Raw genomic sequence first — 27,842 nt, 5'->3', positions numbered from 1 at the left:
ACCCAGGCTGCAGCTCAGCATGAGGTGTGGTTTCCTTGCTGACATCACCTGGCATCACCTCCCATCACAACCTGTCCAGCTGCAGGTGAACATCTGTTTTCACTGAGGCTCCTGAAGGGCCCAGCTCCTCTCTGCCATGGCCCAGTTTCTTTAACCATCCTGCAGGGCCATGAGCTGCTATTCCCCTGCTACCTGTTACACCTTGTGCCTCTGGAGATCATCACCCCTCCTTGGGCTGGCTGTTCACACTCCTGCTGTCCCTAGGTGAAGGACCTGCTCTGCTGTGGGCTGTGACTTCCACGTGTGTCCCCACCAGTGCCCCTGCAAACCTCTCCTGCAGCCCTGAGAGACCTGAGCTACCTGGCAGCTCTGCACAGCTCCTGGGGAAAGGGTTTTGTCCTCCTGTCTGAAGGACAGCGACTAATTAGAAGGCAGGAAATGAGAAAAATAAATATCACGGAGGCACTGGGGTGTTCTGGGGGGCACTGACTGTGAGGGGAGAGACCAGCAGCCCCAGGGTCTGGAGCAGAGGGCAGCCCTGAGCCCTTGGCTGAGATGGGGTGGCTCTGCTGGAACCCAGTGATGAGGGCAGGAGGGTCTCAGCAAGGGAAAGGCTCTTTAGGTTGTATTGAGTGAAAGCAGACACTGGGGCTTGGAGGAAAAGCCAATTAGGAGGGACAAGCCTGTCTGCTTTGATTGTTGGCAGATCTCAGCTGGGCTGATGAGCAGAAGATCCTCCCCTGCCCTCCAAGAATGGACCCCTGGGAACTACTGTGTGCTCCCATGGCAGCCTCCCCCAAAAAATGCCTGTGATCCCATCTCCCCTAATCGGTCACAGGGGCTGGGAGAGGTGACAGGGGATGGGTGGCACGCCCTGCTGCCCCTTCTTTCTGTGATGTGAGGTGTTTGAGTCGGGGCACAAGATGGATCTCGTGCTTAAACACCCTAAGTTTCCCTCCTGCTTGATCTGCAGAAGCACAAAGCAGTGAGGGCTGGACAGGAGTGCTGACATTCATCTCCTGCTTCTCATGCCCATGAAAAGCAACTGCTGGAAGGGAAATGAGCTTTTAAGGATTATTTTGATTGTACAAGCCTCTATCTACAAGTGCTGCAGCTTCCTTGAACTCGGAGCCATCTCTGGCGTGAGCACAGCCTTTTATCCGAAACCAGCATCCCCCGCCGCCTTTCAGACCTTTCCGGCTCACTGGCGATGCCCTCCCGAGCCCATCTGCCGAGCAGCATGGGGCAGAGGGCGGAACGAGGGCAGCAAAGCCCCGGGTCACGGCGAGAGGGAGGGTGGCACTCCGCCACCGCTGGGCTGGGACGCGGCGCCCGGAGCATCCTTGCGGAGCCCGGTTTTGGGATGGCAGTGAGTCGGCCCCGCTGTCGCTAGATGGCACCGCTCCCCCTCGCAGCAGAGCCTGGGGGCTGCAGCCAGCCGGGGATGGAGCCTCCCCTGTCAGGAGAGCCCTTGGAACAAACCCGAGTGTCCCTGCGTGCGGGATGGCGGACCCCGCTGTTTCCTGCCCTCTCCTTCGCCTCCTCTCCTTGCTTTGAAAATTCCCCTCGTGCAGAGGTCGAAATGAACGGAACAGAACGAAATAGAATTAGAATTAGAATAGAATAGAATAGAATAGAATAGAATAGAATAGAATAGAATAGAATGCAATGGAATGGAGTGGAATTGAATGGGATAGGATAGGATAGGATAGGATGGAATGGAATGGAATGGAATAGAATAGAATAGAATAGAATAGAATAGAATAGAATAGAATAGAATAGAATAGAATAGAATAGAATAGAATAGAATAGAATAGAATAGAATAGAATAGAATAGAATAGAATAGAATAGAATAGAATAGAATAGAATAGAATAGAATAGAATAGAATAGAATAGAATAGAATAGAATAGAATAGAATAGAATAGAATAGAATAGAATAGAATAGAATAGAATAGAATAGAATAGAATAGAATAGAATAGAATAGAATAGAATAGAATAGAATAGAATAGAATAGAATAGAATAGAATAGAATAGAATAGAATAGAATAGAATAGAATAGAATAGAATAGAATAGAATAGAATAGAATAGAATAGAATAGAATAGAATAGAATAGAATAGAATAGAATAGAATAGAATAGAATAGAATAGAATAGAATAGAATAGAATAGAATAGAATAGAATAGAATAGAATAGAATAGAATAGAATAGAATAGAATAGAATAGAATAGAATAGAATAGAATAGAATAGAATAGAATAGAATAGAATAGAATAGAATAGAATAGAATAGAATAGAATAGAATAGAATAGAATAGAATAGAATAGAATAGAATAGAATAGAATAGAATAGAATAGAATAGAATAGAATAGAATAGAATAGAATAGAATAGAATAGAATAGAATAGAATAGAATAGAATAGAATAGAATAGAATAGAATAGAATAGAATAGAATAGAATAGAATAGAATAGAATAGAATAGAATAGAATAGAATAGAATAGAATAGAATAGAATAGAATAGAATAGAATAGAATAGAATAGAATAGAATAGAATAGAATAGAATAGAATAGAATAGAATAGAATAGAATAGAATAGAATAGAATAGAATAGAATAGAATAGAATAGAATAGAATAGAATAGAATAGAATAGAATAGAATAGAATAGAATAGAATAGAATAGAATAGAATAGAATAGAATAGAATAGAATAGAATAGAATAGAATAGAATAGAATAGAATAGAATAGAATAGAATAGAATAGAATAGAATAGAATAGAATAGAATAGAATAGAATAGAATAGAATAGAATAGAATAGAATAGAATAGAATAGAATAGAATAGAATAGAATAGAATAGAATAGAATAGAATAGAATAGAATAGAATAGGGGGGTTTGGAGGTGGGGTTGGGGCTGCCTGGATGCTCTGTAATTTGCAGTCACCTCAGGCTCCTGTTTCATCTTTGCTCTGCTCTGAGGTAGCACCCCTGTGTGCCCTTCAGCTGGAAGCCCTGGATAATGGAGCAGTGTTAATACACACACACTCACACAAACCTGTGTGCATGTCCCTCTCCTCTCTTCCTTGGCCACAATTCCTCTCTCTGATTGTCAAAATTCATCTAGAAGTTGTTGTTTTCTAAATTCAGAGTACTCAGAAGACTCCACCTGCAATAAATTAGCTGGTGCCTTCTCCTTTTGAATATTAAAGGACTCAAGCTTTCAACTATTTTCCTTTGGGAAAAATGGTTCCTTGATTTGCCTTCTTCCTTCTGAGGAAGAATTTTGTTCTGCTGTGTAAATCTGCCAGTTTAATCTCATTACTGCAGACTACAGCCACTTGGACCTCTTTAATCAGTGACTTGGTGACGTCCTTGGTGGCAGCTTCCTCCAGATGATCTGATATTGCCAGTGTGACCAGGGGCACAGAGCCCAGCTGGTTTGGCTGCCTGGGAATGTACTTTTCTAATGGGTGTAAAAGCAGTGCTCAGGCCTGCAGCAGTGTCTCAGGTGTGACTCTGCTGTGCCTGGAAAGAGATGCAGCCACTGGTGCTTGGACTTTTTGTGCACTCATTCAGCTCCAGATTGACATGTGTTTGCTGATCAACCCAGCTCCAGTCAGCAGAGCTGTCTTGAACACTGCCAAGCTCTTGTCCTCCATATCAGGCATCCCAGCCCCTGAGAACTGTGGTCTCTGCTTACCTTGTGCTCCTGTGTGGCTTCAAACCACTTGACCCTGCTTTCCCCATCCCAAGTCAGGGATGTCCCCTCTCAGCCCTCAGGAAGGGCAGTGGGGAGGAGGCTCCCATGGAAGACCTGCCCTGGTCACTGCTGGAGCACCAGCACCTCTCTGGCTCCATGGGAATGACAGGTACAGCCTTGGATGTGTCTGCTTCCTGAGAGATTTGGGACAGCTGGCTGCTGGACTTTTTTAGGAAGCATTACAGCTCCTGTCTCTGAGCGAACCCAGCACCCACCTCAGCGGTCGCTGTGGAATTCCCAGCTCCCTGGATGGAATTGCCTCCCCAGAAGGACCTCACACAAAGCCCTTCCAATGAAGCCATGGCTATTACAGGGCCTTTGAGTCAGGGGCTGGGGGGTGGTGTAAGGCTCTAAGATAAGCCATGATTCAACCCTGGCCAGCCAGGGGAAAAGACGTTCCTGGCGCTGGAAAAGGAACACAGAACTGTGACAGCATTCAGCTAGATAGCCTGGTGACATCATGTGCTCTGATGCTAAAAAAAAATCCCAGCAATGCTGTGGAAACCCAGCAATGCTGTGGAAAACTCCATCATTTGTGTGCTCCTGTAAGAGACTTCTTTTCCCATGCACTGGGTAATTAAATACAGGGTCTCAAATCCAGGCAGTGTGTGATACCTTTTCCCCCTCTTGTGTGAAAGTCAAGAAAGAAATGGAAAGAAAAAAAGAACAAATTGTAAATACATGCTTTAAGGGGACCCTGGATTCCTGATCTAGGACCAAAAATCCTGGGATGGTCCAGTAGTCTCTAATTCAGTCATTATGGGATTTGTTGGAGACCTGGTTTTTTTTCAGCACCAAGTCAAACAGCAAATCTGGTAAAATTCTACTCTTTCCCATGCAAAGCTTGGATTTTTCTCTCTTGACAAATGTCTCTTGCCTTGAAATATCCCTGACCTGCTTTAGTCCTGATGATATCATAACATTAGGGATCACTTACATGCCCTATCTTAAGCCAAGGATGACTCTCTGAGACACCACTGCTGCCAAATTCAAAAAGGAGCCCAGCCAATGCTCCTTAGTTAGGTACAAAGAAACCTCTCCCTCTTCCTCTCCTCAAGGCTGAGGTTCAGGAAGGTATTACTCATCCCAAACTAAACATGGATGTATTTCTTCCTTGGTATTTAATAGCAGCTATTTTTAACTGCTGGGATGGCAGCACAGGGAGAGCCAGCCTGGCTCTGTGGACTCATCACTGGCCCAGATCCCGGCTGTGCTGGGATCTGCCAGGTCTTTGTGGTGGGACTGATCAGGGCTGCAGTCAAGGGCTTGTCTGCTCTCTGTGCTCCCTATCCTTGGCCACATTCCTGAGTGTCCAGTCCTGGCAGGACCCACATGTCCCCAGGCAGCATCGCCTGCTCAGTGTCTGCTGTGGGGTTCTGTGGGAAACACAGCTCCGTGTAAGGACCAAGCAGAGCCCTCCCAGCTGCATCTATAGAAGTGGAAACAGGGTAGCAATGATGCCTGGAAGCCAAAATAAATCCAACTCACAGCTTCTGCCCGTGGCTGAGTCATCAGCTGTATCCGGCACCGAGGAGATGATCCCCTGCCTGCCCCGGGACTGCTTGCCTTCCTGTGTGGGAACAACAGCAGGGAAACAGGTAAATTCCCATAAAGAGAGGAGAAGAACTGCACAAAGACCTGGTGTGAGGAAAGCAACAGCACCAGAGGCTTTCCAGAGCCAAAGGTGGCTTTTTTCCCTGCAGGACCCAGCCTTGGCTTTTCTCTGTTCTCTCCAAGGGCTGTGCTTCACAGTTTTTTGATGCTCTGCCTCATTTCCAGAACTAAGTGGTATTTTCCCTACCTGTCTTTGATTTCTGAGACAGGATTATCCATCCATTTCCTTTACCAGCTCCCACAATGATCTCTGTGTCTCAAACCCAGTGGTGATGGGTGTTGCCCTTTGTTGCTCTCCCAGTGAAGGACCAGTCCCTCATGTGGGCTGATATCACACAGCAAAGAGAGGAACAAGATAATTTCTGAGAGGATCTCATCCATAATTAATATTCCAGATGATATCAACATGGTTGATAGACTTTCCCATGTTTTCTGGATGTAGGTCTCTCTGCAGGCTGCCCTTTCCTACCAAGTCCTTCCCTCCAGGAACAGGATCATCATGAGGAACAGTTTGTTGAACGTCTGACCCCTGCCCCTGGTGCCATCAAATCACCCAGGGCTGGATGGCACTAGATGTGAATGTCCAGAGGGAAACCTCTTCCCTGTGCATAGGCATTCACATCAGTGTGTGATGAAACACCACCATGAAGTCCAGGAATTAAAAGGATAAAATATATTTCCAGAGCTTTTTGAAGAAGAGCATCTACTGACCTTTGCAGCAGACTCCTTCCCTGTGATGGTGGCAGGGCTCCATTGTGCCTTCCTCTGGATGCTCTGGAGAGGGGAAAGGAAGGCTGGGTCTCTGTGGGCTTTGCTCTCCAGGCTCAGGGGCTGGATTGTGGTCAGGATGCTGGTGTGATCAGCCTCCCTCCTCCTCAAAGGGCCTTTGGGAGATGGTGCCTCCAGTGCAGCACAATGTGGGGTGCTTTTAGGGCTGTCACAGCTGCTCAGGAGTCCTCTGAAATTCCTTGCTGGAGCACCAGTGTTAGAGATGGGAACACCCTCCTTGGGCTTGCTTGGGCACATATCACAGGGATGACTTCGAGGTAAGGCGCAGTTTCTCCCCACTGGAATGGCATTGTTCTGTGATGGGTATCTTGCTTCCATGAGCTAAAAAACCCCAAAACACCAAAACAAACAACCAAATCCAAACAATCAAAATAGGTTCTTATATAATATCAATAATAAACCATGTGAAGTATTTCTTTCCTGCCCCTCTACTTCAAGCATCACATTTGTTGATTTTCTAACTTTGTGGAATGAAAGAGTATCCCCCTCACTTTCTATGGTCTCTGAAATAAATTTAAGGACACAATAGCTTGTTTTATCTCTTTTCTTTCTGGTGACCCTCCCAACTTGTCCATGAACATGCAAGAAACCTTGGAGTAGAAAAAATATGGCCTGAGGTTATCCTCCTGTCTTGGATCATTGCCTTCTTCCCATCTCCATCCTCCTACTCTATGAAAATGTGTTTCCAAACAGGAGAAAATACCTCTCTCTATCATTTAATAAGAAATCTCCAGTTTCTTCTTAGAAACCTGGACTGAAAAAAAAAATTTTCAGATTCTGCCTTTTGTTTAATTAGGTGGAATTCATCTTTCTGTGGCCAGTGGGAATCAACCCCAGTTTTAGCAGAAAAGCTGGATAAAGTCCAGAATACCTGGCTGCCTGTGTGTTATCTCCTCCTTTTTATTCCAGGTTGTAAGGGGCCCCTTGTCACAAAGCAGGGCCAAATGAGCAAACACAGAGCTGAGAACTGCATGTTATGCCAGTGAGTTTGCAATCAAAATATGAGGAACACTGGCAGGTTGGAGGTGTCCCTTTGCCATGATGTGACAACAGCAGTCACAGCTTTTGGCTGGGAGGAATTCCATCTAAGATCCTGAACTGCAGACCCCTAAATGCAAAATCTACCCATGAACTTGATGTCAAAGTCCCATTACAGTAAAAACCACCAAGGAAGTGCTAGAATGGTGGAGTAGAATGGCAGAAATGACACAAGCACCTAATTTGAGATGCAGAGGGCAGCATCAAAAAACCTCCAGCTGGTGGTGGAGGAGGGCAGAGATGCCCCAGCACCATTCCTGCCAGCCCAGTGTGGCTCTCTGGGTGCCTTCATGGCTTCCAAGCCAGCACTAAACCCTCTGCCAGGTCCTTCACTTCTGGATTGTCTTCTCTACCTCCACATTTTTTTTCACTCCTGAATATTACACATTAAATTTCCATCCTGGAGCATCTGATGTATGCCAGTCCATCTGTACATACTGAGAGGCAATTGGGTCTGACCTGTCTTGAGGTTTCTCAGAACAGCACAGGTTATTGCAGAAAATGCTGGGTTTTTGTTTGTCTCTCATTGCCAAGAACTGCAGCTTTATGTTGTGAGGACAACCCACACCAACAGCTCTGACCCTTGGCTCTCACCTTGCCATGTTCTTGCTTGGTCATGTTTTTTTCACCGTTCAGGATGCGCTGGTACCTGCAGGGAAGACAGGAGATGGCACCTGAGTCCCTTTTCAGCCTGAATCTATTTTTGCATATTGTGGACAGGCTTGTTCTGTCTTCCCATACCCTCTGGAAAATATCAAAGCCAATAGGCTGCTAAGGGAAGCTTGAAGTGACAGAGAGGTGAGAAATCTGCCAAAGAGGACTGGTTTAACTCAGGGCTGTACTGCCAGAGCCATTGTGAGCCCTGTCCTCTCAAGCTCCATGCTCCAGAAGTGTCCCTGGAGCATCCACGTCCCCACTGGTGGGGGATGTGTTGGGGGTTACATTGCCTGAACGAGGTGTATGATTGCACTTTGCTGATTTATAGCTTGGAGCTGAAGTCAGGCTTTCCAGAAAGTCAATTTATTCAGCTTTAACCTCATGTAAAGGGATTTATCAGGTGGGTACCTGACCTAATATAGCACCAGTAGTGAGTGAGACTTTTGCAGAATAAACCACCTTCCTTCTCTTCCATGCTCTGGGAAATGCACTCTCAGCTTTCTCCAAAGACCCTGTCAGAGAGATGGCTGTTTGCAGTGGAAATGAACCAATTTTGGGATATTTGGAACCAAACTGTCCCACGGGGAAGTTCAAGATACAGACTTGACAGCTGCTCTGTCACTCTTACATGGAGGGAGATGCACTTTGGGTTCTGTTCTTAATCTTGTCTCATGCTTGGCAGAGTTTTGTTCTGATCCCAGTTATGGCTTGTAACAAGAACAGAAATCAGCCCTTAAGAGGCTTGGGCTGAAATGTGATTCTCCCTGGAGCTTTTTGGAAAGAGACAGCTGAGAGAAACCAGGAGAGGATGCAGTGCCCATACCCCTCTTTCCTCCCCATCAGCTCATCTCTCCAGCATTTGCTCTTTTCCCTTGTGGCACCTTAAAAATACCAAGATTAAAAACTTTAATTGTCCACCTGGGAATGCTCCAGCCCTCGGGGTCAAGGGCAAATTCCTACGTGCCATTTTATTTAGTGAAGATTGTTGAGTGTGTCTGGGTTTTAAATCAGGACTTGTCTTTCAAGACGTAAAATAGAACAGAGTGGAACACTCATGACAGAAAACACTCACCTCTCACTTCAGACCTGACAATTTGGGATGCTGTGCTTGGGAAAGACCTTATCTGAGTGAGGTTTGTTTGTCACAGAGGTGGAGAGGGAGGGTTCTCCCTGGAACCCCTCAGATCTGAGGTGAACTTCAGCCACAGATTAAACACCACCCACCTGGCAACCAGCTCTGAGACAGACACAGCTTTCCTCAGGAGAACTGTCCTGAGCTCTGGGTTGCTCCTTGGAGAATGGCACAGCGAAGGGAAGGACTGGGCTGGTCTCAGCCTCTCAGCTTTTTCCATGTTTTCTGTCTGCTGGCATTGAAACAGAGAAGGAAAGAGCAAAAAGGGAGCAAAGGTTACTGTGCTGGATGTGAAGACTCAGGGAAAAGAGGCCAAAAACTGGTGTGTGCATCTCCACTCAGGGCATCAGCAGAGGGCTGTGGAACAAATGCTGTCTTCACGGATACACCTGAAAACCTCATCACTGAGATGCACTTTTGAGAAACAAAATAGGGTTAAAGCAGGCATGAGTTAAATGAAATCACACTCAATGCAGGGAATTGGTCTTTTTTACTCTGTCTACCACTTATCTCATTCTCTTAGATCCCCAAGTTCGTCTCTGTGACAGTGAGAGATGTGAAGGAAGAAAAGACGTGGAGAAAATTAGCTTTAAATAATTTATAAGTTATTTAATGTAATTTGCATATGCATAATCAGTTAAAATTTTCTGATGTTTCCAGTGTCACACAGACCCGAACCAGCTCTGGATTCAGACAGTTACTGGAGATTTAAGTACCCCTTGGCCTCTTCTTCCAAAAATGTTCTTGTTTTCCAGACTTCAAAAATGTGCAGCAGAAGTCTCAGGCATTGTATTTGCAGTGACTGATCTGACACTTGGAAGTACACTAGGTCATCTGGGGTTCATTTTCTGAATGTAGACAGAGCTCTGGGGACCTACAAATTATATGTAATTGCTTTTTAATTACTGACACAGACATTTGAACTACGGGATTATTAAGTACTTGTATTTACATTTTGAAAGTATTCGTTTGAAAAGCCACGTTGCTTGTAAAAAAGTGTTTCATCAGCAGTTTCCATGGCTCTGGCCTGAATATTATTTATTCAGTGTCCAGCCACTGTCCACCCATGTTTGGGTGTCCACTTCCAGATGCACTCCAAAGGGACAGATTTTCAGGGGATAAGAATGTCATTCAGCAACTTGTGAATATCTGCTTCCCTTCTCATGCCTGTTAAGACATCTGAAATAAAGACCAGAGGGAGGAAAATACAATACTTTGTTGTTTAATTTTTTTTAATTTGTTTTGTTTTGTTTTGTTTTCCAGGTCATTTCCCATGGTGTTAGAGAAGAGGCAAATCTGTCAGATCACAGGCTCCCACAGTTAAGGGGTTCTTTCCCATTTTTGTGGTGGTGTCTAACATTAAACAATCCCAGGTTAAGGGCCCACCAGGGATTTACTTCGTGGCAAAATGAGCCTGTTAGGGTGCAGTATTCCCTATCCCTCCTTTCCCTTAAATACAGGCAGCTGATGGAAATACCCTTCTCAGCCCACCCTGAACAGTTCCCACAGCCAGCACAGCATCCCCCCAGTTGCTAAGGGTTTACAGCATTTTTCTGATATTAATTCATTCCATCTCCTGTGATCTGGGAGGGGTTTTTGTGTAAAATCACTTACATGCTAGAGCGCTTCCCTCTGCCTGAGATCTGCCATTTGATAGTCTCCTTGGGGCTCTCCAGCACCACGCTGCTGCCTCCTTCCTCTCCCCCTCCTGTGCAGGAGAGGAGGCAAAGTCCCTTGGCAGAGCTGCAATTAAATATTAAAAGCTGATGTGCAAATGGGGATGGTGTTGAGTTGGAGAGCTGACACTGAAGAGTGGAGGAGATGAAGCCTCCTCCCTCCTCCTGTCAGCTTTTTGCCAATTGTTGAGGTCTCATTCCTGCCCATAAAATCACCAGGTAAGTTCAGACCCTGGCTGGGCACCCACAGCCATCTAGACCCAAAGCTGGAGTCTGATTTAGGTGGGAAGCTGCTGGAATTTGTGTCCCCACCTTGTCTCATCATGATCTCCAGAAATAAGGGGATTTTTTAAGTGGATGCCTCTGGCACAGGTCATACACCCACACTCCAAACCAGAGAATGTTTTCAGTTCAATTTGTGGTCCCCTGGGCTTGTGGCTTTGCTGGGGAGGTTCTGCAGGAGCTGCAGGAGAGGGTTTCTCTCTGGGGTGTTAACAGCTCCAGGGAGCACACTGCTCCTCCTGGCAAAAATGAAAGGCAGGCCAGGGTCCAGATGAAATGAATTGAAATAATTCACCATTAGGGGAAACAGAGGCAGGACCGTCTGAGGAGATTTGATTTAGCCAAAATCTAAGTTTGAGTAAAGTCAGAGTCTGGCAAAAGTAGCCTCCTCAACCACTCAAAAAGCACTGTGGCCCAAAAAGAGCTGATTTTCACATAACACAACTGGGTTACTGCAAAGTTCTCCCTGGGATTTATTCTGCTCACACTGAATTGACCAAGCAGTAAAGCCAATGCACAAACAAGAGCTGATCACTGTGTTGGTTTATAATGAACAAGAAAAGCTACATTTGACATCAAAAGCTGGGAAATAATTTACCCAGAAATGACTAAGCTAAGCAAGAAACCTTTGAGATGGGAAGCCAGTGAGTCAGGGGAAGGCAGAGATCTGGACAAACAAATGGAGTGTCCGTGTCATTGCTGTAGGAAATAATAGCTTGCACTTCTCCATCTGTTCCGATTCAGCTCTTACTGGAACAAACCTCCTTGCTGAGCTTTTATTTCAGCATCTAAAACAACTGAGGAGCACTAATGGTTTTGATTCTCTGTCCTGTGGATAGATGCAAGTTTGGTTCCACATGGTGGACCCTGGTCATGGTGTCAGTTGTGTTCCTTTCAGCAGTGCCTGAGATCAGCCTGGAGCTGAGCCCTGGCTTTGTACAAGCTCAGGTTTGTGCCAGACATTCTCCCAGGGTCTCCCTGAACTGATGGACAATTCTTCTTGGAGGATTGTGCAGGATGCCCCGCGTGGTAATGGGAAAATTCCAGTGACTGTAGCAGCTGCTGGGTTGTCAAGAGAGAAACCTAATGGAGGATGGAAGGATTTTAATTTTGTGGGCAACCCAAAGCTCTGAAGCTGGGATGCATCCTTGATAGTTATTTACTTTAGTGGAGGAGGATTTGGCTGCCAGAATGAAACAATGAGCACTTCAGTCCTTCCAATAGTGAGTAATAGAGGCTGCTAAAAGCCTCATGAATTATTTTGGGGACTACTGCTCTCCAGCTCCTCTCTCCATAAAAGGGCTGCCTGAAACAATTCCCTGCACTGCTCTGAGGCACCCTCACTAGACAAAGTGTGTTTAAAAACAGTTTTTGCCAGGATTACAGAGCCTCAGGCTGATTCCTCAGCTACTGTCTCCGCTGGGGGCTTTGCTCATCCCACAGTGATTTCAGCCTTTGCCATCAGCAGTGCTCTGGGCTTGCTCTGCTGGCAAGGGTCTGTGGGAAGATGGGAAGGAATTCTTGGTGCTGAGATGTTACTAGGAAGAGGGGCCTGAATCACATTGATTTGCCTCCAGGTAGCAAATCAAGGCAGTGGGGGACTTGTTAGGGGTTGGAGGGACTGGATGCACCAGCTCCCAAAACAACTTTTCTTCCAACAACCGAGGAAGGGAAAGAATCTCTCTTGAAGACTCCTGGGGTTTGTGTCTTGCCTTGTGAGAAGTTGGAAGAAATACCTTGAAGAAACTGGAAGCTTTTCTGGGATGTGGTTTTTGAGCTTCAGCAGTTCCCCCAGGTGGAGGACAAGGGATAAGGAGGTGCTGTGAGGAACATTCAGCACCTCTGCAGTCCCCAAATTCTCTTTCCTGCAACCCTTGACATATTTGGGACACAGATTGTGTTCTGGTGGCTCTGCTCCTGTTCTCCAAGGGAAGCAAACAATTCAGCACTGACTGTACCTCTGGAGGGGCCTTTCCAGATGTCCTTAACTCTAATTAAAAACTGGTGGCTGAGATAGAAAGAGCAGCCAACCTCAAACACCTCCTCTGTTTCCAGCAGAAAGGTGATAACAACCACGTTACTTCTGTGTGTCTCTGTCCTGATGACACCTGGACAGAAAAGGCAGCTGAGAGGTTTTAGGAATCAAAGCTTCCTTCTCTCTCCTCTAGTGACAAACAGCCAAATCCCACCCTTTTTTCTCAAACAGTGGGGGTTTCCTGCAGAATATGAGAAGGGTGATAAAAGTCCTCCAGGTGCTTCCACAGGCAGTGGATGATGCCACTTCCATGTTCCTGCTTTGGATCACACCTTTACCTGTCAGAACCACCCACCCTTCCTTGTCCTGTGATTTCATCCCAGGACTTTTCCAGGGTAGGGGCTGGAGTTTTATTCCAGGCACTCTGAGGCCTCACTGCCTGCCCAAGACATCTCCTGACCACTACACCAAGAACAATAAACTCTGCTTTTTGTTTTTGTTTGCTGCAGTCAGGTACTCTGTGGGTGTGGAAGCCCAGAATATTTTTGTGTCTGCTCTGGGGTGCCCTGACCCCCAGGGGAGCACTGACTCTGACCCTCATTCATGGAGAAAGTTTCCTAGACTTCAAGATAGACCAGAATCCACAAAAGTGTGAAATAGATTATAGAGAGCAGTGTAGGTGTGTCACTTGGTGAGAAATTTAGGGTTTGGGATTTTTAGTGTGTTGTGGATGGAAGCAGGATGGAGGGCACAGGGTGCTGTCCTGGGTTTCTTCTTCATGCTGCTTCTTCCTTCTTCTTCTTGGGTTTGGGTGGCATTTTGTAATTGGGCAGAAAAGTCCACACTGGGGGCTCTTTGGGATCAGTTATTGGGTTAAAAGGGAAAATAATTTAAATGATAGTTCTTAATTGGATAGTTTAGTCTTAAAAGACCTTGTAACAAGAGATTGTAGCCATTTTGTGCCTTCTCATGAAAAGCTGCCGAGCTCACAGTAGTGAGAGTGTTTTACTGATAAGAAATAATAAACACCTGAGTCTGAACATGAAATACTGCCTCAAGTGCCTTCAGTCCAGACCCAGAGAAACCAACAACTGGGACCCCACACGTGGGGAGCATCCAGGCTGGAAGGGGAGGTTGGGTGCCTCGTTCCCTGCTGAAGGGCTGAGCTCTCCAGCAGGGACATGGACAGGGCTGGGCAGTGCTGCTGCATCTTCCCTGAGGGAGACTTGGGAATGCTGGCAGGGAACAGAGGCAGCTCCCAGGGAACTTTGAACTGGGAGCTGCTAATGGTTAACACAGACAACTATTTCCAGCTGTGTCAAACAGGCTGACCTAAGACCACATGAGATTTGTGCTGACCAGACAGGGACAGGCATTTACATAATCACTTCTACTTTTTTTTTTTTTTTAAACTTTTTTTCCCCTAATTCTATAATGTTGTTTTGATAGCTGTATTCCCAATAAAAACCTGTGTGTTCCTCTTTCTTTCCTCCCCATGTGCCCAGCTTTGTTGCACACAGATTTGTACTCTGCTTGTGAGAGGAGTGTGAGTGGGGATGTGGGGAGTGAGCAAGCATGAGAGAATAAATCAGTTTGGGTGGGAATAGAGATCTGCTATTTGTTATAAACAGATTGATGCATAAATGCTTTTCTGAAAAATACTGATTGTGATGTTTGTTTTCCTCCAGATTTGATCTCTAACCAAGGAATTCACAGCAAGCTGACTACAAGCAGTTGAGGGAAAAACCAGATTTTGCACTCCTTCCAGCACATTCTCCACATTTTTTGGGGGTGAGGAGAGCCATTTGCCTGTGTGGCCTCAGGGCTGGATATGTGACTGCACAGCCAGATTTTAATCCTGCAGCAGAAGGGCCTGTGCAGCTCCAGGGAGATGAAGCTCCCAGAGCCAATTCCTCTCCTTTGGTCTGCTGAGTGGGGCTCTGCACGAGCAGTTTGCTCAGGATGGGTGCATTAAGGGAGGAAAAATCCCTGCAAAGTCTCTGGTATTGTTCACTCTCCCTATCTCTGCCTTCTTCTTCTGGAGACTATCTGGATCCTCACACTCGTTTCCATAATTATTGGTTTCACGTTACGTAACTCAAAAAAAAATTATCTATAAAATGCACATGTGGAACTAATGGGGCTTATTTGAAAAGACCTGTCTTTGCATTTGCAGCTGGCACATTTCTTGGTCCATCTGAATGAGCTTCCACAGCCCTGGCACGTGCTGGGGAGGTACCCCACGTGTGCTCACCCCGTGCCCCCTGGGACTGTGGGGCTCCAGGTTCACCCCAACATGTAGGAACACGAGTACTTGCACAGGAAATCTGCTGCAAGAACCTTCATGAATGCACATTCCTTTTGAATATTCCCTGATTGCCAGGTTTTTCTTCTGGTTTTCTGTCGTGCAGGGTGGAAAGCTTGGATTTTTTGGGGGGAACTTTGTAGTTGCTGGGTTTTGTGGTGGCAATTTCCACTTCAAAAAGCCCTTGGCTTCCCAAAGGAAATGAAAATATACAAATTTTGAATATTTTTGGACTCCATGCTCTCAAGTTCAGGTGGTGGTTGGTTTGCAGAGGTGGCCAAGGATGTAGGGCTCAGGGTATGGGGACATCCCAGGCCAAACCCAGCTCCTGTTTGGCCTCAGTAAGTGAAATGCAGCAAACCTTGGACTTCAGTGGAGCCAAGATGTGGCTCTCAGGACATCAGTGACAGATCCACTCACCACCACAGGGTGTGTGAAATGAAGTTAGTTCATTCTGGACTGTATGAAATGAAACTCTGAAAGAGAAAGCTTCTGGTGCCCTTAGAGTTTTAGGGTCTGGTTTTGAGAACAGCACTGGCACAGCCTGTAGGACCTGCCAGGGCTTGTGAGTAGTTAACACCCTGAAATGCTGCCCAGATTTGACTGTCTCGTGGTGCACAGGACCAAGCTGAGGGACAACAGCAGGTCTGTTTAGTGTTTGATGGTTTTAGTGTTTGATGGTTTTGGTTTTTGATGGTTTTGGTGTTTGATGGGTTTGCTGCTTGATAGTTTTGGTTTTTGATGGTTTTGATGGTGTGGGGCTGCACTCACACAGCCTCCACCCCCCTGAGGAGCAGAGCTGGCCTCCAGCAATGATGTCTCTCCTTGCCACAACAGAGCATCCCCCTCTGAGTGAAACAGAATTAGAGAATCATTCAGGATGGAAAAGACCTTGAGAGCATCAAGTCCAGTCACCACCCCAGACCTGCCAAGTCCATCACTGAAACGTGTCCCCAAGTGTCACATCTACATGTTTTTTAAATCCCTCCAGAGATGGTGATCCACCACTTCCCAGGGCAGCCTGGGATCATCCTGATCATCCTTTTTCTGAAGAAATTGTTCCAACCACAACCTCCCCTAGTGCAGCTTGAGGCCATTTCCTCTCATCCTATCCCTGTTACCTGAGAGAAGAGACCAATCCCCCCTCTCTGCTGCTCCTTCCAGGCAGTAGCAGGTCAGCCATCCCCACCAGGGCCAGGTGCTGCACCTCGATGGGCTCCTCTCAGTGCTCACCACCTCTCGTGGTGCCACTTAATCCTAGGGTGTGAGCTCCCCTTCTTAGAACATGAACGTAGAACATGGCTCATCTCCCCAAAATGTGCTGCTTAAACCCTGCTTTGCCCTGCTCCCAGGTGGGTTCTGAGCCCACCCCCATGGCTGTCTCCATCTGGGGCAGTCCTGAGCTGAATCCACCCCTCCTGGATCCACCGGCTGACCATGGATCTCCCATGCTGATGTTGGGAAGGGGAGCATCAGCTTTCCCCCACCCAGCAGGACACACTGCTGCACCCGTGTGTGTGGATCAATGTCACAAGAAGACACAAAACGAACGACACTCACACGCTGAGATGTCTCAGGCAAAAAAAGGTGCATTTATTTCCAAATCTTGGTATTTATAGAATTGTAAAAGTGACCATGGATTGGAGGATGAAATTGCTACCTTTCTAACCACACTGGCCAAACTAACAGTTCATCAATACTCTCTTCCTCCAGAAAGGAAGGCAAACCAATCATTATTTACATGAAAAGTGTGTGAGAAACTCCATTACAAAAATATAAACATCAGAAAACTTAGAAGAACTTTAAATGAACAGGGCAACAGATCAACTCCCCACACTTTCCTGAGCTGCTCTCAAACTCAAATGACTTTTCCCCCAGATCCCCTTAATTTCTCCCATACCTTTCCATTGGTAGAGGGGTCACATCTCCTAAGTCTTCACTCACTTATCACAGCATCAAATGACTTTTCCCCCAGATCCCCTTAATTTCTCCCATACCTTTCCATTGGTACAGGTCACATCCCCTAAGTCTTCACTCACTTATCACAGCAGGGAAACTGCCTGTTTAGGTGGAAATAAGGAAGGAAAGAAGAATAAAAAGAAGGAAGGAAATGAAGAACTAGAGCTACCTTTAATTCTGAATACAATAAGCCCACACAGCTAAAAGCTGGGTGACTCCTGTGCTGAGTGCTCTGCTCATCCCAGGCACTGCTTTGTCTCAAGGGAAAACCTCATTTTTTCAATCTTTAGTGTACAAACCATCATACTCTGACTGTATGGGGCTGCAGTGTCCCTTCAGGCTGATCACATTTTTGTTTCACAGGCTTTTCCCCATGAAAAGGCGTGATTGCCTGCGATGGTTTTATGAAAGTGTTTGGAGGTGGATGTTCCTTCCACCCTCGTTCCACCCAGCAAAACACGAAACCGCAGATTGTTCAGGCTTCAGCTTCTCATTGAAAAGTATCTTTTTTTATTTCCCCCCTGGGAAGCTCTGAAAATTAAAACCAGCAAAAATACATTTCTTGTGAGGAGGAAATATTTCCTGGCTGCCTCTAAGACACCGTGGGGGCTCTCTGTGTGTGTGTCTGCAAACTGCACAGTGTGCATACCCTGTGCTTTTGTACTCTTTGGGCAAATATGGGGAAAAAAGCCACAAAATATGAAGCTTATCCCTGTTTTGTTTAAGGGCCTGGAGCATACACACTGCCATGGTTGATGCTAAAGGAAGGGGAAAGGCAACAGCAGCCTCTCAGCATCCCTGCTAAACATGCCCTTGTGCACAGTTTGCAGTGTATTTTTGGGTAGTTTGAAGAGTGCAAAGGTTTGGTGTATTTTTTCCTCCCCTGTGCCTGCACTAGAAACTCTTGGCAGCCCAAACTCTTGTACCTGAAAATGCAGACTCAGAGGAAAGGGAGAGCTGGCTGAACAGCTTGACCAGGTTGACCACGAGTCTTACAGGAAAGAGGTGACAAATCTGTGAAGATGTGCCTGGGGAATGTGAGTGAGGGTGTGCCAGAGTGAGAGGGGGCTGCTCCCCACCCCAGGCGCAGCAGGGTGGGCAGGGAGCCAAGGAGCAGCTCGAGTCCTGCCTCACTGCACTGCTGCTGGAAGCCCAGCAGCAAACCCTGCTTCCCTGGTCTCAGGAGGAGGGAAATTGTGCTGCTCCACCGCTCTCAGCTGGGCTCTGGCCCTGAGTGCATCTGGAGCACAGGGGCTGTGTCAGCACCCAGGGATGCTGGGATGAGCTGGGGCACCTCCCCAGGGCCCAGCTCACAGCCCTGCTCCATCCCCTGCCTCTCTCCAGCTGGCCGGAGCACCTGGCAGCTGTCACTGTGTCACTGCCTCCCTCCCTCCCCTTGCTGCTCCTCGGGCTCAGCTCCCTCCTGCTGCCTGGTTAGGAGCAGGGAAAGGGGTTTGGGCCAGGGGATGGGGAATGGGGCAGAACTGCATCATGTGGCAGCACTCCAAACTGCTCATGACAGCCTAAAAAACAGCTTTTTTATTTTATTTTTCCACCAAGTCTAGTTTGACCTTCAAGATCAGACATCAGACAGAACTGTAAGGTTGAAAGGTGCAGATGTTTGGTGGTTTTTTTTGCAGTGGGCTGCAAGGGCTTGCAGACTATAGATGAACTAGCTGGGTATCAGTTTTATTTCACTTTAATGCCTGCAAGTCCTCACTGAGGAACTGTATTCCTGAATCCTGTGTAGTTGTCTTGAAGGTCTTCACATGCCAACTGTTAAGGAATAGATCTGGTTTCATATCTGCATGCATCTTTGGAAAGATGCAAATAAGGAGGGAGCATTTGCATACCAAAGTAGGCTTCAAGTGAGATTTATTCAGCACTTTTATTATTATTATTGTTATTATTAACAGTGGCGTGCTTCTGTGCGTCTCTGGAAGGCAGAAAAGGTAAAAATAAGAGATTGTTTCCATCTCTTCTTTTTTTTCTGTAAATAGATTTGTGAAGCCTGAAACCACCCAGCCGGTGGTGCCACCATTAACTCAAAATGCAGAAAATGCTCTCTGGCCACGGGAAATGGTGCATTGAGGGATTTGGGGGCTGCCTGTGTGCATCCCAAACATGGGAGCCTGGGCATGTCCCCACCAGGAGAGGCTGGCTGTCTGCAGCCAGGTGGAGGAGAGTGCTGGCAGGAGTGTGCAGCCTCTGCCTCGGGAGCTTGCCGTGCCTCTGGCAAGACAAAAACCCTCTGGGCCATGTGGGCTGTGGATGGAGAGGGGTCAGAGAGCCCAGAGCACACACAGCAGGGGGAAGGTTGGGTTTTCCTTCTGCTCAACCACATATTTCTGCTGTCAGCACGGGAAACTCAGAGTGACCTGTGCACAGATGCTGTGGATAAAACCCCAACTGCAGAGGCTCAAAGCACAGATTCATTTTCCCTCCTCATTTCTTGTGACCTCTTTGCATTTCTGAGCTTTGTTTATCTGTTTACAGCTCTGTTCTCTGTCTTGTCTTCAGCTGCAGAGGCAAATACTCTAAATAGGGTGTTTGCCATGGGATTTGAACGTTTTCCATAATCAATATTGTGTTGTTACAGTTTTTTCACCTCGAGGGGCTGCTGTTCACTGCTCCCCTGACTTCAGAGGGTCCATTGTAAAACAGCCAAGGATGCCCCAAAGTGAATTTGGGAAGTTTGTGTGTTCAAAGAAGGCAGACAATTGAAAATGGCAGGTTTTCAGGGGCTATCAAAGTGCTGTAGATCTTTTCCAAATAGATTTTTTTTACAATGGGGGTCATCCTGAACCACGTGCCCAGAGTTTGCTTCTGCCTTGGCATGGAGACCTGCACCCCCCTGCTCCTCCTGATGCATCCCAGCTGGGAGAGCACAGGGGACAGAGCCCAGGACATGGCTCCTCCACTGATGCTCAAGGTCCTGCCTGCAAAGGTGTCCAGGGACAAGGCAGAGCCTTGCTCAGGGCCTTTTCCCTGACCATCACTGTTCCACACCTCCCTGCTCTCCCTGTGCTTGAAGGAGCATTATGCCAAGCAGAGAGTGGGCAGTGGGAGGTACCAGAGCAGCTTGGTTGGTTCAGGGCGTAAAATCTTCCTTGGCAGAGGCCCTGAGCCAGCCTCCCAACCACATCCCACTCTGGGCAGGATTTAGAAGGCAAAAATACTCCGAAAGCGTAATTGTAGTTTATTTTTACATCCCGTGCAGTTTGTTTTCCCAAATCCCCTCACTGCTGTCCCCCATCTGGCACTTTCCTGCCCACGTTCTCTGCCTGAGTGTGGTGGGCTCCTTGCTGGCTGTCTTGATGTTGTGACAGAACCCATTTCCATTCTACCTCTGCACGGTTTTTCCCACTAGATTTACAGTAAGAGATGGAGCTTCGCTTCCATCACACGGTGTCACACTGGGAGCACTCCCTGTCCTCCACCTTCTCTCCTTTAGGTAGCCAGGGTGTTTCCTACCTCTGCAAAACGATCTGAAGACAACGTGCACCCACCCATTTTTGGGTAACGATCCCACGCAGCCTCACCCAGGAACACAAGAGGGCGCTTCCACCTCATTTTTTGGGAGCATTTCCTCAGCAGGATTTTCTCCCGCCTTCACCCCATCAGCTGTGGAAGGTTGGGTGAAGGTCCTTGGAGCAGGGAACCCGTCCCTGTATGTGTCTGCAAGGCCCTCGGCTGAGGGGAGCTCCATCCTTGCAGCATCCCCAGAGCCTCACACAGAGCAAATTAAATCATATTTATGCGTATGAAACGGGAGTGTTCCACTTCAGGATCTGGTGGATTTTCAGAGGATGTCTCAGAGGATCTCAGCACTGAGATATGTCATTGGTTTTGATTATTCTCTGTGAGAAACACAGACATGTCAAGGCATCATTGCTGGCATCCTCTCTGACTGGAACAGAACTGACAGATCCAGAGGAAATTTGGTTTAAAGACAAGAGTTGGGAGCCTTTGAAGGGAGAGGGAATGGATTTTGTGCTCACAGCCCCACTGGGTGTGGCAGCAGAGGGTGAGCAGTGAGCACATCACACATCTGACATCCCCCCACCAAGGAGGAGGCAGAACAGGCAAGAAAACTGCCAGAGGTTGGGGAACCTGCCTGAATCCACTTAATCCAGGCCATTTCCTCCCTAGTGCTCTTTTCCTGAGAAGGCTGTGGCTGTGCCCAGCCGTGCTCAGGACCCCTGAGCCCCAGGCTGACCTGCAGGGCACACACACATCATGGCACTGGCACTGAAAGGAACTTTCCATTTGCTGTTGTGTCCAAGAGCTCCACATCTGGAGTCTGAACAACAGCCTGAAAGCCCAGGCTGTGGAACAGGGGTTTTACACAGGCAGAATTCCCTTCCTGTGCTAGCTCACTCCTGGGGCTTGGAGTCTGCTTTCCCTCCTCCGTCATCCTTCAGGGCTGCTCCTGGAGAATCACAGAGTTAAGGGACATCCATTAAATAGGAATGCATCCCTCATTGCAGCCATGACTACTGCAGCTGCCTCTCATTACTGGCTCACAAATAAAGCCTAATTAGCCAGCACCCAAATTTTCTTCTGCACGTTTGTTCTATTACCTCTGTCCCAACACAGGGAAAACAGTGTTCCCTCCAGGTGTTTGGACTGGGATTTTTTTTGCTACAGAGCTGGCAGAAAGGGCCAAAGTGACCTGGAGAAGGCACAGAGTGTGCTGCCAGACGCATCTCCTCATGCAGGACATACACATCTCCTCATACAGGACATACACATCTCCTCCTCCTGCAGGAGAAAATGAGTGCTGGAGTATTTTCATCACAACAGTAGAGCTTTAGTATTTCTTGGGGCTGTATAATCTCCAGGATGTGGAGGTGGTGGGCTTTTGTGCTGGGTGACATTGGATGGGTTACTGCCTGGTATTAGTTTTTGTTTGAAGAATATTGAATCCAGATACTTTTAAGATGCCTGTCTTTCAAAAACTGCTCTATGGGAGGCAAGGTCTTTCCTGCAAATCAGACCATTTTCTGATGTGTAGAGCTGTGTTCTGGAACAGGATGTTCCCCAAACACTTGTTACATGTTAAAGGGTTTTTTCAAGTGTTCTACTTTTAAAAAAGCAACAAAGGCCATTAGGAAAAAAAAAGGAACTGAAAGTGCTTGCCAACTTGGAAAATCAGAGTGCCTCTGTTTGGTTTTTCAAATATGGAGCTTGACACAGGCTCTGATTTCCAGAGCATCCACAGATCCTTGGGGGCAGAGGTGGTGAGGAGGCTTCTGAGCAGCATTGTTGGGTTCTGAAACCGTGTGTGTCTCTTTCAGCTAGGTACAAGTGACCTAAACAGAACATTCTTCTCTGCTGTCCCACCAGACTCTCAGATTCATGGACTGCACTTAAACGTGTATAAAAAGGTCCTGCAAAACCTAAACCCTTCCACTGAATAACTGATCCTTTCTGAAAGAGAGTTGGGTATCTGGGTGTGAGGAATCAATGTGGTAAAGAGCTTTGTCAATAATTAGGCAAAAAATGCCTGGGCAACCCTTCAGATGTGTCTCATGCATAAGATATTGGTATTTAAAACTCCAAAATTCTCCTTCAGCAGAGAAATGTGGGAACATCTCCCTCTTTATATTCCTAATGATATCTATTGTAAGGATCTCCCCAAAGGTCTTGTCCTTTTTACCCTGGAGAAGTTGTCTGAGCCCTCCTTCTTCCTCCTAAGCCTCCACAATTTCAAAGCTTGTCCTTCATATCAGACAAGAAGATGTTGAAGGATTTAATCAGGAGAACCTGCATCTATTTGTTTTAGTAAAGACCTGTTTCCTTCTGGGTCTTTTGAGGATCTACGTGCCCCATTTTAGTGACTTCTCCAGGAGTTGGCCCTGCAGTGTTTTCTTATTGTTTTTTTCACATATGTGAGTTGTCTTTTCCCACTGGGCTCCAGTCTTGCACAGGAAAACATCCCAGATCAGAGACCACAGACCCACGGAGCAGCATTGCTCACTGTGACCCATTTTGCAGTGTTTCCACCCCTATCTGCTCACCCCCCTTTTCACAGCAGTGTGGAGGCATTTTGCTCCACAGCTCTTGGCGGTTCCAACCTCTGCATTCCCAAGGATTTGCTGCCAGGCTCAGCTGAGCACAGATGTGAGAATGTACTGCAGATATTCCCCAATTCTTCTTCACCATATAAGGGAACGTTGTCCCTCCTAATGCTGGCTAACAGAGGTAGTATGAACAACTTTGAGAATTAAGGATGAAATCTGGATCTTTCCCCTCTTCTGCTCACGGGCTTGTGGGCTGGAAAGGATTGTTACCATCTGAAGGGCTGGTGAAATGGGTTGGCTCCTCACTGTTCAGCTCTCCAGACTTGTTCCTGCAGTCTGTTGGCTGGGCTGAATGGATCTGGGGATCCAGCCTGGATGGAGTGCTCCAAACCAGGGCTGGAGAATACTGAGACAGCCTGCACTCAAAAACTCACTGCATCCCCACTAAACAGGGCACTCATGTCTTCAGGGATGGAGTCCATCTGGCCTTCACAGTCACTTAAGCAGAGCTTTCAGAGACAGCTACCAGGACACCCCACTGTGGCAGCAGCTCTCAGGTCACAGGGAGCAGCAGACAACCTTCCCAGGCATTGTCCTGGGGAAGGCTGTGAGAAGATCAGAGAAAAGAATGAGACACAATTCTTATCTCCCCTTGCTGCACCTGTTGTTGTGCACATGTGGAATGTGTTATGGAGATTTGTTTAACAAAGGGTCATTTCTTATTTGGCCAATGGTGATGGTGTTTGGATTGATTGATGAACTGGATCTGTCTGTATCGGACTGTCTGTAAGGATGATGACTTCTTAATAAGTATAATATGATAGTATAATATAGTGGAATAAAGCAATTGATCAGCCTTCTGGAATCATAGAGTCAATGCTAATTATTACCCAGCTGGGGGCCCTTGAACAGAACCCCTGTTCTGTGCTTTGTATGCCAAGAAAGTCCAAACCTGCAAGGAGCAAGAGTTTGGTGCTTATAAACCATCCTCAGCAGCTGGTCTCAGCCAGGGAAACCTTGTAGATGTAGGGAAAAAGTGGGCAAGGTGGTCCTGTAGTCCTATCTCTGCCCTGGGAATTTGTGCAAGAGGGATAAGCTGGGAGATGACTTTAACAGCATCTTGCAAGTGAGTGAGGTTCTGCCAGAGCATGCAGAGCTGCTGCATCCATCAGAGAAGAACCAGAGGTCTTGGGCACTGTGTTAGGATGGTACTTGGAAAGGTTCTCCAAGGTATTCCAGAGGGAGCAAAACTCTTTGGCACTGTGTTGAGATGACTGTTTGAAACAACCTCTGAGGTGTTCCAAAGGGAGCAGAGCTCTTAGGAACTGTTGGGATGACTGAAACCACTCCTGAGGTGGCCCGTGGCAGGTGAGAGGCTCAGCTGTGGCTCGAGGGTGCTCCTGGTGCCAGGCTTCCAGCGAGATGAAGGCACAGCCCAGGGGCACATGAATTCAAACCACTGTGACCCAGATTTACCTCTGGGGCTGGCCACGTGCCTGCTGTGTCCGTGCTGCCTGGTGTGGGCAATATTGGCAGCTCCTGGCTGAAGCTGGCCACCCTCCTCTGGATGTATTTTATGTCCGATATACTTTCCAGCCTTCTCTCCTTTGTCCTGTCAGTTCACCCCTGCTGGGAGCTGAACCTCTTTCCAAATGCCTGGCTGGTCTCCCAGAAGCAGCACAACACCATTGTAATGTGTAATTGGGCTGGAATTCTCCTCCAACCCCCTTTTTTATTTAAATTACACCAATCCCTGAGTATGCAAGAAGTTATAAACCCAAAGAGAAGAGGTTCCTCACACATTTCAGAAGATGTAACCTTTTGGCATTTCACCTGAACACAGGAAAAATATAATCAGTAATAAAACCTAACACTGAAAGAGGACAAATGTTGGAAAGATGGACTAGGGCAGTGCTGCTCTTGTGAATGAGATGCTGCAAAAGAAGTGTTGAGTGAGTTTACCAAGGCCACCTGGCACAGGAAGAGTAAAAGGGATAAAAAAGTAGCACTTCCAAGGCCAGTCCTAATCCTTTGTCCCCTGGCCAACACCTAAATGACTCCAACATATGATCAGGGCTGCATCCTTCTTGGACATTTATTCAAAGCAGCCTGTAGCCAGACATCAAAACAATGCAAAATGCAGCACAGCAGTGCCAACCTGGACCTTGCCTGTAGTGGCCAAAGTCCAAGGAAAGCACTGAAGGATTTTCAGATGTTGCTTCGGACAAATCCCCGGACTCTTAAAGCTGACCATCTCTGAAAAACTCTTTCCTCCAGCTGGGAAGTGGCAGCTGAGTCTGTAAGGCTGGTTACTGCAGCCACCCCCTCTGAAAACAGCAACTGCTCCAATTCATCAGGTGTTTTGACCTAATGTAGGACAGACAGATCCCATCAGAGAGCCCAGGACATTTTCAATGCCCCACAGGAATAATTACTCTCCCTCTTTGGTATCCAGTCTGCACAACTTAAATGCTCCACAACAATCTCTGCCATCACAAAGACTCCAAGCTGCATCTGCAATGGAATCACAGAATCATGGAATGGTTTGGGTGGGAAGATCATCTAATTCCAATCTCAGGCTATGGGCAGGGACACCTTCCACTACCCCAGGGTGCTCCAAGCCCCATCCAACCTGGCCTTGGGCATTTCCAGGGATCCAGGGGCAGCCACAGCTTCTCTGGACAACCTGCCCCAAAGTCTCCCCACTCATTGTAGAGTTTCTCAGTGTAGCTCCATGTACTCCAATTGATGATGTGACCCTGGATTAAAAGGGAAGAGGTATTTCTAGGAATTCCCCACTCTGGCTGCAGATTTTAAGAGCATATAAATACCTGGGAAAAATACAGATACAGGCAAAGATGCCTGGAAACTGTCAGGCCACTCTTATTCCCATTGCCTTGGGTTGGCCCTGTCCTCTACACTAAACCAAAACCAACATCCCCCCCAAAATGTGTGGTTGGTTTAAACATCATCAGAGCAGCTCTCCAGCTGCCTGGCATGGTTAGACTCCATCATGTTCCTTGTCAGTGTTAATCTAATCTGTATTAGCAGCAAGGCAAGTCACTGTGAAGATAAAGCCCAAGTGCTAAAGGGTAAGAGCCACATGAGAGTTTTTTCCTGTGTAGCAGTTTCTGTGGCAGTGACAGATTTCAGATTACAGGTCCAACTCAATGTCTGTCAGAATAAAGTAATTCTTGAGCACCATCTGCTAGGAAGCACAGCTGAGATCCTCCTGAGTGCCTGAGCTGACCCCTGTTTGAGATGTTCATACATCTCAGCCCCCTCAGCAGACCCTGGTGTTCACCAAGGAGGTGGCTGTCACACCAGTGGGGACTATTTGGGGACTTGGGGACTAATAATTTCACCTTGGTGTCCCCTCTGCCAAACGTGTGAGTGTCTTGTGCTCCCTGTTTTAGGGTCATGCACAATAAAGCCCAGATCTTCATCCAGATGAAGTTTGTAATCTCTATCAAACCTCAGAAAGTCCCAGTGCTTAGGAAATGTCACCCTTCCCCTCACTTCAATGATGTGTTGTCACTGTAGATTGGTGACAACAACCAAACCCAGGGAAGGGCACAGTGAGAGTGGAAGGATCAAAGGAGGGAAGTACAAGGTCAGTTCAGTCCTCCAAAAAGTTTCTCATCATCCTGTAAAGGAAGAAAAGATAAGTGAGAAGGCTTGGTAACTTTTTGTAACTTCCAGGTGCTGCTTAGCAGCCCATGGCACTCAGTGACTTTCAGAGGTCCCTCACCTGGGATGTTTGGATATCCCACAACACACCTGGATCTCTGCTCCAGCCAACAGAACCTAAAACAGGGCCTGATCCAAGTTTACCTTAGTCTGAGGATATCTTCATGCATCTCTGGATTTTATTTTTTTTTGCTTTCTTTGAGAAGACTCACTGAAATTAGAGGGATTACCTTGCAGTGGTGTCTATTACAGACTTTTGCTGAGTGCAGGTTGTATCTGGACCATCACTGTAGCATGTTGTAGTGTGTTGACCCTGAGTGGATGCCAGACACTCATCAAAGCTGCTCTATCACTCTCCTTCTCAGCTGAACAAGCTTCTGTGGCTGGGTCTGGCAGAAAGGAAATATGGATGGAAAGTCCTCAGCTGTAATGCACATTTTTGTCCCTTGGTGCAAACCAGACTGGTTTTCCAGCATGCCTGAGTTATGCATTACCCACAGCCAGTCACAAAATTACACTGGACCTTTCCCAAGAATAAAATACTTATTTTTTAGTGAGAAGCAAGTGTTTTTACCTAAATTCCTGTTCCATCAAGCACATCTACTGAGCACTGAAGTCTTGAGTTGGAAAATGGGACTCACCTCTCAGAAATCCTCCCCAACGTATGAGGCAATTCTTTGTTGGATCTGATAAGAGCAATGTGGATATACTGGTGTCATGAATGGATCAGGGCCCTGATATTGTTCTTTAGGTGAGAGCTGGCTCTTAGTGGGACCTCTCTGTGCAGGCAGTGCCAGGTCTATGTCCCCAGAGGGAAGATAAAAGTCAGGACATTGAGGCACATGAAGCTGGCAGAGAAAAAACGTAAGGTAGAAGACAAACAGACAAAGTAAACCCCACCCAATATGTGCTCCAGCTTGGTGAATTTAGGCACCTGTATTT

General features: G+C 46.9%; 1 protein-coding gene across 1 annotated transcript in view; it reads right to left on the bottom strand.

The window, feature by feature from the left end:
* Positions 1 to 5,327, bottom strand: part of XIRP1 (xin actin binding repeat containing 1) — a 28,528-nt gene extending 23,201 nt beyond the window's left edge. Inside the window, exon 1 of the mRNA XM_039708141.1 lies at positions 5,246 to 5,327. The gene's annotated coding sequence lies outside the window, so the exon portion shown is untranslated. The remainder of the gene's footprint in view (positions 1 to 5,245) is intronic.
* Positions 5,328 to 27,842: the final 22,515 nt, after the last annotated feature.

This window comes from Passer montanus, unplaced genomic scaffold (assembly GCF_014805655.1).
Source record: "Passer montanus isolate IOZ18808 unplaced genomic scaffold, ASM1480565v1 scaffold10, whole genome shotgun sequence".
Lineage (NCBI taxonomy): Eukaryota > Metazoa > Chordata > Aves > Passeriformes > Passeridae > Passer > Passer montanus.
This window is presented reverse-complemented; position numbering and strand designations above follow the sequence as displayed.